This window comes from Schistocerca piceifrons, chromosome 3, assembly GCF_021461385.2.
Source record: "Schistocerca piceifrons isolate TAMUIC-IGC-003096 chromosome 3, iqSchPice1.1, whole genome shotgun sequence".
Classification (NCBI taxonomy): Eukaryota; Metazoa; Arthropoda; class Insecta; order Orthoptera; family Acrididae; genus Schistocerca; species Schistocerca piceifrons.
Genome location: NC_060140.1, coordinates 659,116,327 through 659,128,874, shown reverse-complemented (window position 1 = coordinate 659,128,874; position 12,548 = coordinate 659,116,327). Strand labels below are relative to the sequence as shown.

The 12,548-nt window shown below is 38.3% G+C and overlaps 1 protein-coding gene across 1 annotated transcript in view; it reads right to left on the bottom strand.

Annotated features, from left to right (window-relative positions):
• LOC124788945 (spondin-1-like) overlaps positions 1 to 12,548 on the bottom strand; it is a 643,244-nt gene that overhangs the window by 341,613 nt on the left and 289,083 nt on the right. The window lies entirely within an intron of this gene.

Genomic DNA, 12,548 nt, shown 5'->3' with positions numbered 1-12,548 from the left:
GGCATCATATTCTGGGGTAATTCATCGGTAAGTAGAAGAGTATTCATTGCTCAAAAACGGGTAATCAGAATAATTGCTGGAGCCCACGCTTGGTCATCCTGCAGACATCTATTTAAGGATCTAGGGATCCTCACAGTAACCTCACAGTGTGTATATATTCACTTATGAAATTTGTTGTTAATAATCCAACCTAGTTCAAAAGTAATAGCAGTGTGCATAGCTATAATACCAGGAGAAAGGATGATCTTCACTATGCAGGGTTAAATCTGACTTTGGCACAGAAAGGGGTAAATTATGCTGCCACAAAAGTCTTTGGTCACCTACCAAACAGCATCAAAAGCCTGACAGATAGCCAACTAACATTTAAAAATAAATTAAAAGAATTTCTAGATGACAACTCCTTCTACTCATTGGCTGAATTTTTAGATATAAATTAAGGGGAAAAAAACAACAACTTAAACATTAGTGCCATGCAATATTTTGTGTAATGTAATATCTTGTACAGACATCTTTTATTAACTTGACACGTTCCACATCATTACGAAGTGTCGTATTCATGATGTATGGAACAAGTATTAATCTAATCTAATCCAACAGAGTTTGCAGTGTACATGGGTGGTTCAAAGAGCACCATGCTGAGTTTACAAAACTCTCCTAGCCATCATACTCCCCGAATTTAAACTCAATCTAGAGTCTGTGGGGCCACATCGATCGGGCTGTTCGTGGCATGGATCCTCAACTGAGAAACCTAGTGTAGCTAGCTGTGACGAAGGAGTTAGCCTAGCTCCACATACCCGTCGGCATTTTCCAGAATCTTACTGACTCTCTTTTCGCATGTCGCGCAGTGGTCCTTGATTTAAAAGGTGGTTATTCAGGCTTTTGACAGGTGGTCACATTAATGTGACTGGAAAGTATACAGTGAATATGGTCAGAGCATGAGACTGTCTCTGAATGATGCTGTTCTATAATAGAGCAGCCGTATCGCTATAAAATAGTAGCTAAATATAGGAAGATCTTGAGAAGATCGACCCTAGGTACAGGAATCGGCATCTGACCGTCGACTTGAACAAATGTAACTCATTGCCCTCAAATAGGCGGAAAAACAGGCTGTTTTACGATTACGCGCTTACCATTACATCTGTTAAATGTATTACCTGACAAATAATGTGAAGCATCCAGAAGACATGGTCAGATATCAATGTAACTTTATAAATGCACAGTTATACAAATGATCAATTCTCTGTGCCGTATAGAAGGGCACCAGACTGTAACTTAGAACATAACGTTAAAGGTGACCTAGAGGAAATAGAAGGAGCAACTGCCCACAGTCATGTGGGATTTATAGCGCCATGACCAGTAATAGGTTAACGAGGCTGTTAGCTATGTTAACACAGAGCTGAACAGTACGCTTTTGAACTGAAACAGTCTTATATCTTTGCTGTGAATGTTGCTGCAATTAGGAGATGGGTATACACAAATAATAAGGGGACCCAAAAGCACACTAGACAAAATCCCTGTGGTTACTGTAGTTACCTGTGCACATTTTTTAGATTACTGTCATGTTAGAGACAGACAGTATTGAAAGAAATTACAGCAGAACAGGACCATAAAATATGGAATAGTTAGCAGAAAAATAAAATTAACATGCTTCATCAGAATATTAGAGGGTTGCAAAACAAGAGAGATGAGCCTCTTGTATGCCTAGAAGATGTGGGAAATCTGCAGCAATATACTATCAGGGAGAGCATAAGGGAACAATTGACAGGAATGGGGGAAAGAAATACAGTAGAAGAAGAATGGGTAGCTTTGAGGGATGAAGTAGCGAAGGCAGCAGAGGATCAAGTAGGTAAAAAGACGAGGGCTAGTAGAAATCCTTGGGTAACAGAAGAAATATGGAATTTAATTGATGAAAGGAGAAAATATAAAAATGCAGTAAATGAAGCAGGCAAAAAGGAATACAAACCTCTCAAAAATGAGATCGACAGGAAGTGCAAAATGGCTAAGCAGGGTTGGCTTGAGGACAAATGTAAGGATGTAGAGGCCTATCTCACTAGGGGTAAGATAGATACTGCCTACAGGAAAATTAAAGAGACCTTTGGAGAAAAGAGGGCCACTTGTATGAATATCAAGAGCTCAGATGGAAACCCAGTTCTAAGCAAAGAAGGGAAAGCAGAAAGGTGGAAGGAGTATATAGAGGGTCTATACAAGGGCGATATACTTGAGGACAATATTATCGAAACGGAAGAGGATGTAGATGAAATGGGAAATATGATACTGCGTGCAGTGTTTGACAGAGCACTGAAAGACCTGAGTCGAAACAAGTCCCCCGGAGTAGACAACATTCCATTAGAACTACTGACGGCCTTGGGAGAGCCAGTCCTGACAAAACTCTACCATCTGGTGAGCAAGATGTATGAGACAGGCGAAATACCCTCAGACTTCAAGAAGAATATAATAATTCCAATCCCAAAGAAAGCAGGTGTTGACAGATGTGAAAATTACCGAACTATCAGTTTAATAAGTCACAGCTGCAAAATACTAACACGAATTCTTTACAGACGAATGGAAAAACTAGTAGAAGCCAACCTCGGGGAAGATCAGTTTGGATTCCGTAGAAACACTGGAACACGTGAGGCAATACTGACCTTACGACATATCTTAGAAGAAAGATTAAGGAAAGGCAAACCTACGTTTCTAGCATTTGTAGACTTAGAGAAAGCTTTTGACAATATTGACTGGAATACTCTCTTTCAAATTCTAAAGGTGGCAGTGGTAAAATACAGGGAGCGAAAGGCTATTTACAATTTGTACAGAAACCAGATGGCAGTTATAAGAGTCGAGGGACATGAAAGGGAAGCAGTGGTTGGGAAGGGAGTAAGACAGGGTTGTAGCCTCTCCCCGATGTTGTTCAATCTGTATATTGAGCAAGCAGTAAAGGAAACAAAAGAAAAATTCGGAGTAGGTATTAAAATTCATGGAGAAGAAATAAAAACTTTGAGGTTCGCCAATGACATTGTAATTCTGTCAGAGACAGCAAAGGACTTGGAAGAGCAGTTGAATGGAATGGACAGTGTCTTGAAAGGAGGATTTAAGATGAACATCAACAAAAGCAAAACGAGGATAATGGAATGTAGTCTAATTAAGTCGGGTGATGCTGAGGGAATTAGATTAGGAAATGAGACACTTAAAGTAGTAAAGGAGTTTTGCTATTTGGGGAGAAAAATGACTGATGATGGTCGAAGTAGAGAGGATATAAAATGTAGACTGGCAATGGCAAGGAAAGCGTTTCTGAAGAAGAGAAATTTGTTAACATCGAGTATAGATTTAAGTGTGAGGAAGTCATTTCTGAAAGTATTTGTATGGAGTGTAGCCATGTATGGAAGTGAAACATGGACAGGAAGAGAATAGAAGCTTTCGAAATGTGGTGCTACAGAAGAATGCTGAAGATTAGATGGGTAGATCACATAACTAATGAGGAAGTATTGAATAGGATTGGGGAGAAGAGAAGTTTGTGGCACAACTTGACCAGAAGAAGGGATCGGTTGGTAGGACATGTTCTGAGGCATCAAGGGATCACCAATGTAGTATTTAAGGGCAGCGTGGAGGGTAAAAATCGTAGAGGGAGACCAAGAGATGAATACACTAAGCAGATTCAGAAGGATGTAGGTTGCAGTAGGTACTGGGAGATGAAAAAGCTTGCACAGGATAGAGTAGCATGGAGAGCTGCATCAAACCAGTCTCAAGACTGAAGACCACAACAACAACATACTATCTGTGCTTCTCTGAACGTAACATAACCACAGGGATGGAGAAAAATATCAGGGATTGGATTATCGATACTACCATCATTTTCGTACATAGTTAACATGGAAAAAGATGATGCAACACATTTAAAAGTTGTATACAAAGTCAAACCTACTGAAACAAATAGTTGTTGTGTTGATCAGAATCTAGAAGCATATCTTTGCGAACTGTTGCTGCAGAATACTTCTCTGATAATTGTAATAGTCTACAGGTCCCCTGTAGGGAATTTTGCTACTTATGAGAAATATAGATGCACTATTGACCTACGTGTCAGACAAGAAGAAACAGTAGTTTGTGGAGATTGTATTGTAGATTTCTTCAAAGTTGCGGGCGGGAAAAATGAACTAGAATCATTGTTCGGTAGTTTAAATCTAATATCAGTAGCCAATTTTCCAACTAGTGTGCCGGAAGATAGGACACTGTCTGATAACATTTTTATAGACAGTGCTCAGGCTGAAACAATTAATGCATACCCAGTTGTTAATGAAGTATCTAATCATGATGCACATTTAATTGAAATGAAGAATATAACAACTTACAGACCTGAGGCAGATTCATACAAAGCAGCTACTCTTTTTAATGATAACAAGATACAATATTTTAAGAATGAGTCAAAAGAGGTTTATGGAATTAATGATAGAGATACTAATGTCAAATTCAATTTATTCCATAGTAGATTTTGTCAATATTTGAAAGTTGCTTTCCTACAAGCTTATCCATAAGATCCTTTAAAAAATAAACTGTGGATAACTAACGAAATTAAAACCTCATGTAAGAGGATGAGGGGAAATTCATGTGAAGGCCAGAATTATTCAATTTCTAACATTGTTTGTACACTACAAAAATTTACTGTAATACTATACGGTAAGTCATTAAAATTTCAAGAAGTACATATATCCTAACAAAAATTAATAATGTGGAGAATAAGATTAAATAATTTTGAGATGTTGTGAAATGGGAAATATAACAGTCAGTCAAATATAAGATACCATAAAAATTAAACTAGGTGACAATAATTCACAAGTTGCTAGCACTTTTAACCGCTTTCTAAATATAGCTGCAAAAATAAGATTAAATTGTTTAGTTGCAGAAGCAAGAGAATATATTAAAAATGTCATTTACAAAATTTTAAGCAACTCATAGCAGCACAAAACTCCTTCACTAAACTGACAGAACTGTAAAAATTCTAAAAAACAAAAGCTCATGTTGTGTCGATTGAATTTCAAATAGAATTCTGAAAAGTTGTTCCAACTTAATAAGCAATGTCCTCAGTGATATAAATGTAGTGCACAGGGAATTTTTCCAGATGAGTTAAAATATGCAACTGTTAAACCTCTTCATAAGGAAGGTGAGAGGAAGGACCTAACAATTTTTGACACTTCCTTATTGACATCTTTTTCGAAAATATTCGAAAAAGAAATGTAGTCAAGAGTAATCTCACAGTGAAGTAGAAAGAGTTTACTTAGCATATCACAGTTTGGATTCCAGAACGGTGCTTAACTGAGAATACTATTTATACATACTTATCAAATAACACAAGCTTAAACAATAAAATATCACCAGTTGGTATTCTTTGTCATCTTTCCAAGGCATTTGATTGTGTAGAAAGAGTTACTCTCTTAGAAAAACTCATGTTTTATAGAACTGATGGGTTTACACACAGCTGGTCTGAGTCATACTTAACAAACAGAACGCAAAAAGCAGTGCTGAATAATTCAGACAATATTATGAAGACAAAAAATTCTATTGATTGGAAGGAAATGATCTTCACATAACATTCAACAAACAGTATTGGTACTTTTGGCCGATATTAGTCTTATAATAAATCCCATTAGAAAGGGAGCAAAAGGTGAGATTGCAAATGATGGTTCTCAAGGAATTATTAAGTGGTTCTTAGAAAATAGACTCTCCCTAAACTTAACCCAATGTACTCATTTCTGTACAACAAATAGAATCATACCAAGAATTTTTGTAGCACATGAGCAGGATTAAATATACAAGTATAGGGTAAAATGCTCCAAATTTTTGGGTGTGCGTATTGTTGAAAACTTAAATGGAAAGAAGCACATTACTAAACTTCTCAAACTATTATGTTCAGTTACTTTTGATCTTGGCATAATTGCTAAAGCTGGACACAAACGAATTAACCTCGTGACATGTTAAACACATTTCCGCTCAATAATGTTTTATGGAATAATTTCATGGGGTGACTCACCGCTTATAAAAAATACTGACTGCACAAAAGTGAGCCCTAAGAATAACATGTGGTGTTCATCCACAGATGTCATGCAGGCATTTTAGCTCTGCTGTAACAATGCGTACACTGGCTAATGAAATTCTCATAAATAAAGCATCACAACCTGAGAACAGTGAGGTTCACATCTACAACACAGTCGGAAAAAATAGCCCTTATTAACCATTATCAAAGCTGTCAGCGGCTCAGAAATGAGTTCAGTATGTATCAACATAAATCACTGAATTTTTGCCCATAACATAAAATGTCTGATTGGTAGCAAAGCAAATTTTAAATAAATCATTTCTTCTCAACAATTCCTTCTATTGCACGGTTGAATTACTATTTAAAAACAGGTAGCCTGCGACATAAATCATTAAAAAATTGTATTTAAGTGTAGTTGCATGAGTAGGAGTCAACAAATAATTTATTCATTAAGGTTAACACTCATCACGTATTCATATCCTGTAAACTAACTCTTTCCATATAATTTCAATAAGAGAATCGTTCAAATGATTTATGGGACATGTAAATAACTAAATAATATTACTGTTGGGCACGTTTGGTGATTTTACCAGACCTGTAGGGTATATGAAGGACATTGTTACAATCCCAACTATCCTGGAACCTGTTATATAACTTAATATGCAAACCCCAATAGTCATTAAAGTCAAATCATTAATGCTGCATGAAAACTGCAAGCAATATACACTACTGCAAATGATTGCACATATTGTTACTTCTTTATCTCCTCCCTTCTTGATATGGTGAGGAAGTCTTGTTATTTCAGCAGATTTGGGCGCTTTTAGCTGGTTCGACAAATGGAAATTTCCTTAAGGGAACAGAGTAGTCGTAAAGCTGTTTTCTGGTGAAAGCCATTCTGAAGACAGGTAAAGAGCAGAGGTGGAAAGTCGGCCATGTCAGCCTATCAGGAGTGTTGAGAATACTGGGCAACGTGCCAAAAAACTACGTTTTATGAGAAACGAAAACGAATTCCTTTTAGCTAAGATGAGAATCTGTAGGACAGGAGAAAACACAAGCCTTCCAAGCATGGGAGCACCCATTCATTACACCCATGTGTGACCTGCTGGAATGCTTGTTCATACTCCAGTAAGGGGTTTTCTGTTTGGATCACAGTAATTATTTCGATAACGGGGGCGAGTTCCTGTGCATGGCTACATACATGGTTTTTGAAAATCTGTCATGTAGTATCAGAGGTTTACTGCCTTCTTTCTCGACCCATGGGAGAAACAGACCTTACTCGTTAACGATGACAAAATCCGCAAGAGTAGGAAACTGTTGAACTTATTTTTCAAATTAGTATGAGTCAGAACTCGCAAGGTCACCTGCAGTTGTTCAGGAAGATTCTGACGCTTGCAGAACCAGCTAAGTTTCATACAGGAAAGTTAGAACACCCTTGCTTCTGGGAGAGTAGAGAGATCACACTTTCTTCAGGGAGATCGAAGAAAACACTTGCCGATAGGCAGCCGTAGAAGATACTTGCTCCAGGTCGTTGCAGAGAGCTGCAGAGGGAGATGTCTCCAACTCAGAGCAGAGTATAGAGGCTAAAATGAACTCAGAATTTCGAGTCACTACTGCAGCCGTTTCTACTCTCACACATCTTGGCAGTGGTTAGCATGCGCTGTCGTTGCAGCCTCCGAGATAAGGCGATTTCAAAGTCAATTTCATTTGACAGATCTAAGTTTCGCAGCCAGTTAGTTGCACCCCTCATGCACTAAGGCAAAAGTATTGTTTTTCGTGCTATTGGACGACTTTTTCTTTAAATCATTAATCTTTTTTGCACTCACCCGCCGTATTCGTGACATAGTTTCATACTGTTGTTTTGCGTATCCACCAACCCGTTTCAATGCAAATATTCAGAGGTTCAACATCGGCGTAAGGCATTTCATCACATATGACTATAAACCGACGTAATACAACAAATATGTAGTTTCTTGTCTTGTTTGGGTCCGATGTAATATCCTGTTGACACTGTCTAAATCCCTCAGTACATTATATCACAGGATTGTGTAGAGAAAGGTCTGTACTTCAAAACCTTCGTCTTGGACAATTACTAAGCTGAGTGTCTAGAACGAGCAAAACAGATATTTTAATTTCACGTGGTCTTGCTAAAAATACGGTAATAACGTTATTAAACACTGTTACAGTGAGTGTTTTACGTCATACTAACCCCCACAAAAGAAAGGAAGGAAAATTAGGGTTTAATTTCACATCGACAAGAAAGGTATTTAGAGAGGGAGCACAATATAGAGTTGGAGGAGAGTGGAGAGAAAAAAATAGCTCCTTTCTGAAGGAGTCTTCCTAGCATTTGCCTCAAGTGGTCTATGGAAACAACGCAAAATCTCGGTCTGGAAGGTAGTACGTGAATTTGAATCCTGTTACTACTGAAAAATATGTTGATCATGTTGAGCGCCACAGCTGGCACTAATGTTAATGATTAATGAAAACCACATCACTTGTGTTAAACATTCACTGTGTTACAACTGGTTTCGTTTGTATAATAACAACCTAAAGATGTTATGAATGAAACCGGTCGTAACGCAATAGATGTGTGATAATACAGCTGAGGTGGTTTTCATTAATCATTATCACCAATATGTGTGCCTTGAGTCAACCCCGGCGCCATCTTTCACGGTACAATCTCAAAAGTATCGCAAAATATTGATCTAGGACTCTATGTCGATTTGTCTTCTTTTGACAGAATAGCATTTTATTTATTCTTTCAAAACTACTTTCTCCTGAGACAAGTGAATAGCCTGGTGACATCACATAATAAATAGCGATTCCTAGGTGTCAGAGACGTCACTTACAACGTTGTGGTACATACCAACTCGTAAGTAACGCACTCGTTGCACACCAATGTTTTATTTTTGTCTACAGTCATTCATTAGTAATATAATTGGGTTGTTTCAATGTAAGTACATGTTTTACTGAACTCACAAGGGTCTGAAATTAACTTACGCATGTTGAAACAGACGAAAATGTTTTTATGACGACGTGCTGAAAAGTAATGCTTCCGATTTTTTATGTGATTTCGAACAAAGCAAACGTTATTAACATTCTTTATCTTTATTCTGGATGTTTCTATATGTATTTTTATCATAGTCACTCTGGCGACTAGCTCATTTCTCCCAACGAGAGACCAGTTAGCTGATACCGTCTCTGTAATATGTTTGACTTCGTAGATGAAGTCACAACCTCATCTCTGATTGCATCGCTTCACTTCTATTAAAGAATTGTCTTCGAAGGTGTTCTTTAAGTTTTGGAACAGATGAGGCTTGGTCGGGACTGTGTGGAGGATGGTTGATGGCAGAACCCAAGTCGTCGAATTGTTGCAGATGTAGCGTTTGGGTGTGATCTGCCATTGTCATGCTGAAAGAGAGAGTGATTCATGTGTGGACAAACTCCTTGAGTTCGATACACGATTACAGCAGACTGTTTATCTTCCAAGCTACACATTACAGTTCGGAGCCTTCTAGCGGCAGCTGACTGCAAACATGCAGATGTGAAGAATAAATGTGTAGAACGTTAATAATATTTATTTGATTTAAAAATCTTTAAGAGTGCTCACATATGGAATTGGGAGGCAATGCTTCTTTGAAATCCCTCAAACAAAAATACAGTTTTTCTGCAGTTTTGTAGATGCGCTAAAAACGCTTTAGCTGCAGTATCTTTATGTATACAGCCACTCTGATAGTTTATATGCCCGAAAGAACAAGTAAAAAGGCTAAACCATTGCATTTACTGTATTCTACGCTATGTTGTGCGTCTTGCACTGTGTTGCCGATCGACGTTTTTTGGTATATTTTTGACATGTGTGTGTGTGCGTGTGTGTGTTCGTGTGTGTATGTGCGTGCACGCTACTGTAACTGCATATTCGTCTTCTTTGGGCCTAGTTTTGTTACTTGTTAAGTATGATGTGCAACTGAAGCGGTAACTGTCACTACATGAATCAGTGAGACTTATGCAACAATAACAATGAAATGTGACTGACAATTATCTGTACTTGGAAATGAGGTCACATGACTCGAAATGCTTTAATGCATAAATGAGAAGTTTGATGGCGGTTTCCATACCGACACACCTTCAGATAAGACATAGTAGGCAAGAACGATCAAATTGTTCTCAGACGAGATTTAATCGAAAGCAGTTTATTGCAATCTTGAAAGTAGTTTGTAGTTTTAATATGCCACGAGAGAGTTGTACACAAAAAATTTATCCCTACTTGTCCTACGAGCTATTTTCGGTACGTTAGCTGCATGGTTAGACACATTACAGTAGGCATTCTAGGGCACAATCGATTCTCAGTGCGCTTGTCACAGTAATTGGCATTGGGAGTTTCCTTTTCTTTCCTTTTTGTTTTGCTTTGAGTTATCAGTCTTCTGACTGGTGTGACGCGACCCACCACGAATTCTTCTCTTGTGCTAACCTCTTCATCTCAGAGTAGCACTTTCAACCTACGTCCTCAGTTATTTGCTGGATGTATTCCAGCCTCTGTCTTCCTCTACAGTTTTTACCCTCTACAGTTCCCTCTAGTATCATGGAAATTATTCCCTGATGTCTTAACAGATGTGGTACTATCCTATTACTTCTTCTAGTCAGTGTTTACCACATATTCCGTTCCTTTCCGATTCTACGCAGAACCTCCCCATTCCTTAAATTACCAGTCCACCTAATTCTGAACATTCATCTGTAGCACCATATATCAAATGTTTCGATTCTGTTCTCTTACGGGTTTCTCACAGTCCATGTTTCACTACCATACAATTCTGTGTTCCATACGTACATTCTGAGAATGTCTTCCTCAAATTAAGGGCGAGAGATGCCCTTTTTTCCCGGGCAAGTCTGCTTTTCATGTCCTCCATGCTCCGTCCGTCATTGGTTATTTCGCTGTCTTGGTAGCAGAATTCCTCAACTTCATCTACTTGGTGGCCATCAATGCTGACGTTAAGTTTCTCGCTGTTCTCGTTTGTGCTATTTGTCATTATTTTCCTCTTTCTTCGATTTAATGTTAATCCGTATTCTGTACTCATTAGACAGTTAATTCCATTCAGCAGATCATGTAATTCTTCTTCACGTTCACTGAGGATAAGAATGGCATCAGCTAATCGCATCATTGATACCCTTTCACTTTGAATTCTAATTCCATTACCGAACCCTTCTTTTATTTCCATCATTGCCTCTTCGAGGTACAGACTGAACAGTAGAAGCGAAAGACTACATCCCTGTCTTACACCCTTCTTAATCCGAGCACTTCGTTCTTGATCTTCCACTCTTCTTATTTCCTCTTGGCTCTTGTACACGTTATATTTTACCTGTCTCTCCCTATTGCTTACCCATATTTTCCTCAGAATTTCGAACATCTTGCACCACTTGACACCGTAGAACGCTTTTTGCAGGTCGACAGATCCTATGAACGTGTCATGTTTTCTCAACCGCAACCTCTCTGGTGCCTTTGCCTTTTCTAAAGCAAAACTGATCGTCAATTAACACACCCTTAATGTTATTTTCCATTCTTGTTTATGTTTTTCTTCCCAGCAACCTGGCTGCATGAGCTGTTAAGCTGAGTGTGCGATGATTCTCGCACTTATAGCTCTTACAGTTTTCGCAGCTGTGTGGATAATGTTTTCCCGAAAGTCAGGTGGTACATCGCCAGACTCATACATTCTACACACCAACGTGAATAGTCATTTGTAGTTTTGTTGCCACTTCCCCTAATGATTTTAGAAATACCGATGAAATGTTATCTGCCTGTCCCTTCCGCCTTATTCGATAGTAAGCCTTCCAAAGCTCTGATTCTAACACTGCACCCTATCTCTTCTAAATCTACTCCTGTTTGTTCTTCTATCACAGAAGACAAGTCTTACACTTCATAGAAGCCTTTAATGTACCCCTTCTATCTATCCACTTTCTCCTCTGCATTTAACAGTGGACTTCCCGTTGCACTCTTAATGTTACCACTCTTGCTTTTAATTTCACCGAAGACTGTTTTGACTTTTTTGTATGTTGAGTCAGTCCTTCCGACAATCTTTACTTTTTCGATTTCTTCACATTTTTCTTGCAGCCATCTCGTCTTAACTTACAGATAAAATAGATATAAAATGAGATCAGTGATTTATGACGTATCGTTTAATGGTAATACTCATGTTAATATTTGCACGGCTTCAATACATTTCTGACAGAGTGGAGAGTGTTATGACGTCGTCAATCGTTCCGCTTAACCCCTTCGCTGCTACACACGTGCTGTTTGCATTCCGTGCTGAGGCTGCTTCTGTTATGTCCGTAATGCTCGCCAAAGCTGCCTCCTGTGCTGAGAGACGGCGTTCCGGTCGACATTTTTCGACAACTATTAGGTGAAAAATTTGATTTTTGTATTATCTTACAGTCTGATATCTTCGCTTCATAAAGGACTGAGTTTCTTTTCATTATATGCTATAGTTACTGCACTGCATCAAACTAAGTAAAACATTTCACGGAACTTCAAAGGGTT